At 57.0% G+C, this 6021-nt stretch overlaps 1 protein-coding gene across 1 annotated transcript in view; it reads right to left on the minus strand.

The window, feature by feature from the left end:
* Window positions 1-2683, minus strand: part of LOC116954821 (uncharacterized) — a 60666-nt gene extending 57983 nt beyond the window's left edge. Inside the window, exons 1-2 of the mRNA XM_076057525.1 lie at window positions 2640-2683; window positions 738-863 (exon numbers count right to left, since the gene is read on the minus strand). The gene's annotated coding sequence lies outside the window, so the exon portion shown is untranslated. The remainder of the gene's footprint in view (window positions 1-737; window positions 864-2639) is intronic.
* Between the last annotated feature and the right edge of the window lie 3338 nt (window positions 2684-6021).

Raw genomic sequence — 6021 nt, forward strand, 5'->3', positions numbered from 1 at the left:
GTCTCACTGATTAACACTGAACCGTGTGGGAGTCTCACTGATTAACACTGAACCCTATGGGAGTATCAGTGATTAACATTGAACCCTATGGAAGTCTCACTGATTAACACTGAACACTATGAGAGTCTCACTGATTAACACTGAACCGTGTGGGAGTCTCACTGATTAACACTGAACCCTATGGGAGTCTCACTGATTAACACTAAACCCTGTGGGAGTCTCACTGATTAACACTGAACCCTGTGGGAGTCTCACTGATTAACACTGAACCCTATGGGAGTCTCATTAACACTGAACCCTATGGGAATCTCACTGATTAACACTGAACCCTGTGGGAGTCTAACTGATTAACACTGAACCCTGTGGGAGTCTCACTGATTAACACTGAACCCTGTGGGAGTCTCACTGATTAACACTGATCCCTGTGGGAGTCTCACTGATTAACACTGAACCCTATGGGAGTCTCATTAACACAGAACCCTATGGGAGTCTCACTGATTAACACTGAACCCTGTGGGAGTCTCAGTGATTAACACTGAACCCTATGGAAGTCTCACTGATTAACACTGAACCCTATGGGAGTCTCACTGATTAACACTGAACCCTGTGGGAGTATCAGTGATTAACATTGAACCCTGTGGGAGTCTCACTGATTAACACTGAACACTATGAGAGTCTCACTGATTAACACTGAACCCTGTGGGAGTCTCTTTGTCTGGCTCTGTGAGCCATCTCACCGCTCAGTGCTGATGTAGGCTGTGACGTCATGGGGCGGGGCACGTGACACCAGGCAGGGAGGCGTCTGATTGGCCACCTGGCGGCTCAAGCTGGGACCCAGGCGCGTGGTGAAGTCGTCGAAATACCTGGGGGAGGGGGGGGGAGTCACGCCCATCGTGAACCCAAACCACTCACTCACTAACTCACTCACTCACCCACTCACTCACCCACCCACTCACTCACCCACTCACTCATTCACCTACTCACCCACTCACTCATTCACCTACTCACTCTCTCACCCACTCACTCACTCACCTACTCACTCACTCACCCACTTACTCACCCACTCACTCATCCACTCACTCACTCACCTACTCAGCCACCCACCCACCCACTCACCCACCCACCCACTCACTCACCCACTCACCTACTCACTCACTCACCCACTCACCACTCACCCACTCACTCACCCACTCACTCACTCACTCACCTACTCACCCACTCACTCACTCACTCACCCACTCACTCACTCACCCACTCACTCACTCACCCACTCACCCACTCACCCACCCACTCACTCACTCACCCACCCACTCACCCACTAACCCACTCACCCACCCATTCACCCACTCACTCAGCCACTCACTCACTCACCCACTCACTCACTCACCCACTCACCCACCCACCCACCCACTCACCCACTCACTCACCCACCCACTCACTCACCCACTCACTCACCCACCCTGCTCACTCACCCACTCACTCACCCACTCACTCATTCATCCACTCACTCACTCACTAACCCAACCACTCACTCACCCACCCACCCACTCACTCACACAACCACTCACTCACACAACCACTCACTCACCCAACCACCCACTCACTAAGTCACCCACTCACCCAATCACTCACCCACTCACCCAACCACTCACCCAACCACTCACTCAACCACTCACTCACCCACCCACTCACTCACTCACCCACCCACTCCCTCACCCACCCACTCACTCACCCACCCACACACTCACCCAACCACTCACCGAACCACTCACCCAACCACTCACATACTCACTCACCCACCCACCCACTCACCCCCTCACTCACTCACCCACTCACTCACCCACTCACACACTCACCCACTCACTCACCCACTCACTCACTCAGCCCCTCATTCACTCACTCACCCACCCATTCACTCACCCACCCACCCACTCACACACTCACCCAACCACTCACCCACCCACACACTCACCCAACCACTCACACACTCACCCACCCACTCACCCCCTCACTCACTCACTCACCCACTCACTCATCCACTCACTCACTCACCCACTAAACCACCCACCCACTCATTCACCCACCCACTCACCCACTCACTCACCCACTCACTCACTCACCCACTCACCCACTCACTCACCCACCCACCCACTCACCCAATCACTCACTCACTCACCCATCTACTCACCCACTCACTCACTCACCCACCCACTCACTCACCCACCCACCCACTCACCCACTCACCCACTCACTCACCCACCTACTCACCCACCCAATCACCCACTCACCCACTCACTCACCCACTCACTCACTCACCCACTCACTCACCCACCCACTCACCCACCCACTCACCCACCCACTCATCACCATCATCATCATCACCACCATCACCACCACCATCACCACCATCACCACCACCATCACCACCACCACCATCACCACCACCATCACCACCACCACCATCACCACAACCACCATCTCCACCACCACCACCATCACCACCACCATAACCACCATCACCACCATCACCATCATCACCACCACCACCACCACGGCAAGAACTATTCTTTCCACAACAACATCCAACACTGATCGATTTATCGATAATAAATAACTGCACAACAATACAAATACATTACACGATTGATTCACAGGCGCGAGAGAGGGAGGAGAGGGGCGGGAGGAGGGAGGGGAGAGGGGCGGGGGGAGGGAGGGGGAGGGGCGAGGGGAGGAAGGGGGAGGGGCGAGGGGAGGGAGGGGGAGGGAAGGGGGAGGAGTCAATGTTTCCCTCTCCCCATCAATACGAGCAAGCAACACACAGACAAAGCTACCCCTGGTAGCCTCTAGCAGGGCTGTAGGGGCAAGTGCTGTTGCATGAACAATGACAAAGCTCCTCCAGGTAGCCTGTACGAGGACTGTCGGGGCAAGTGCTGCGGCTAGTAGCGAGTAACAGCAGCAGCAGCCACGGCTACCGGCACCACCACCACCACCACGCCCGTTCGCCTTTGTCTCTCCCCTAACCAAGTGACAATCAGACGCGGTGTGCGCTAACCGTTGCACCACCGCTCCCCTCCCACCCCACCCACACCCACCACACCTCCCCTCAATACCCACCCAACCACTCACCCACTCACCCAACCACTCACCCAACCACTCACTCACTCACCAACTCACTCACTCACCCACTCACTCACCCACTCACTCACCCAACGACCCACCCAACCACTCACCCACTCACTTACCCACTCACTCACCCAACCACTCACTCACTCACCCACTCACCCATTCACTCACCCACTCACTCACTCAGTCACCCACCCACCCTCCCACTCACTCACCCACTCACTCACCCACCCACTCACCCACTCACTCATTCACTCACCCACTCACTCATCCACCCACTCACTCACCAACTCACCCACTCACTCACCCACCCACTCACCCACTCATCCACTCACTCACCCACTTACCCACTCACCCAATCACTCACCCACCCATTACCCACTCACTCACTCACCCACCCACTCACTCACCCACTCACCCACACACTCACCCACTCATTCACCCACTTACTCGCCCACTTACCCACTCACTCACCAACCCACTCACCCACTCACTCACTCAAACACTCACTCACCCACCCACCCACTCACTCACCCACTCACCCACTCACTCACCCACCCACTCACCCACTCACCCACTCACTCACCCACTTACCCACTCACCCACTCACTCACCCACCCACTCACCCACTCACTCACTCACCCACCCACTCACCCATTAACCCACTCACCCACTCACTGACCCACTCACTCACCCACGCATTCACCCACCCACCCACTCACCCACTCACTCACTCACCCACCAACTCACTCACCCACTCATCCACCCACTCACCCACTCACTCACCCACTCACTCACCCACTCACCCACTCACTCACCCACCCACTCACCCACTCACTCACTCACCCACTCACTCACCCACCCACTCACTCACCCGCTCACCCACTCATCCACCCACTCACCCACTCACCCACTCACTCACCCACTTACCCACTCACCCACTCACTCACCCACCCACTCACCCACTCACCCACCCACTCACCAACTCACTCACCCGTTCATCCACTCACCCACTCACCCACCCACTCACTCACCCACCCACTCACCCACCCACCCACTCACCCACCCACCCACCCACTCACTCACCCACTCATCCACCCACACACTCACCCAACCACTCACCCAACCACTCACTTAACCACTCACACACTCACTCACTCACCCACTCACTCACCCCCTCACTCACTCACCCACTCACTCACCCACTCACTCACCCAACCACCCACCCAACCACTCACCCACTCACTCACCCGCTCACTCACCCAACCACTCACTCACTCACCCACTCACTCACTCACCCATTCACTCACCCACTCACTCACTCAGTCACACACCCACCCACCCACCCACTCACTCACCCACTCACTCACCCACCCACTCACCCACTCACTCATTCACTCACTCACTCACCCACTCACTTATCCACCCACTCACTCACCCACTCACTCACCCACCCACTCACCCACTCATCCACTCACTCATCCACTTACCCACTCACCCACTCACTCACCCACCCATTACCCACTCACTCACTCACCCACCCACTCACTCACCCACTCACCCACCCACTCACCCACTCACTCACCCACTTACTCGCCCACTTACCCACTCACTCACCCACCCACTCACCCACTCACTCACTCAAACACTCACTCACCCACCCACTCATTCATCCACTCACCCACCTACTCACCCACCCACTCACCCACTCACCCACTCACTCACCCACTTACCCACTCACCCACTCACTCGCCCACCCACTCACCCCCTCACTCACCCACTCACCCACTCACCCACTCACCCATTAACCCACTCACCACTCACTCACCCACTCACTCACCCACCCATTAACCCACCCACCCACTCACCCACTCACTCACTCACCCACCCACTCACTCACCCACTCACCCACCCACTCACCCACTCACTCACCCACTCACCTCACGCACTCACCCACTCACTCACTCACCCACCCACTCACCCACTCACTCACCCGCTCACCCACTCACTCACCCACCCACTCACCCACTCACCCACTCACTCACCCACTCACCCACCCACCCACTCACCCACCCACCCACTCACTCACCCACTCCCCCACCCACACACTCACCCAACCACTCACCCAACCACTCACCTAACCACTCACACACTCACTCCACTCACCCACTCACTCACCCCCTCACTCACTCACCCACCCACTCACTCGCCCATCCACTCACTCACCCACCCACTCACCCACTCACTCACATACCCACCCACTCACCCACTCACCCACTCACTCACACACCCACCCACTCACCCACCCACTCACCCACCCACCCACACACCCACCCACCCACCCACTCACCCACCCACCCACTCACTCATCTACCCACACACACTCACCCACCCACCAACTTACCCACCCACTCACACATCCACTCACCCATCCACCACCCACCCACTCACCCACCCACTCACTCACCCACTCACTCACCCACTCACCCACTCACCCACTCACTCACCCACTCACTCACTCACCCACTCACTCACCCACTCACTCACCCACTTACCCACCCACTCACTCACCCACTTACCCACTCACTCACTCACCCACTCACTCACCCACCCACTCACCCACCCAATCACTCACCCACCCACCCACTCACTCACCCACCCACCCACTCACTCACCCACTCACTCACTCACCCACCCACTCACTCACCCACCCACTCACTCACCCACTCACTCACTCACCACCCACTCACTCACCTACCCACTCACTCACCCACTCACTCACTCACCCACTCACTCACTCACCCACATACTCACCCACTCATCCACCCACCCACAGTGCCGAACCCGTTAAACAATACACAGGCGTAACATATTTACATCGTCAACATCGTCACCATC

The sequence above is a fragment of the Petromyzon marinus genome, chromosome 83, assembly GCF_048934315.1.
Source record: "Petromyzon marinus isolate PM22_M1 ecotype Great Lakes invasive population chromosome 83, UKy_Petmar_22M1.pri1.0, whole genome shotgun sequence".
Taxonomy (NCBI): Eukaryota; Metazoa; Chordata; class Hyperoartia; order Petromyzontiformes; family Petromyzontidae; genus Petromyzon; species Petromyzon marinus.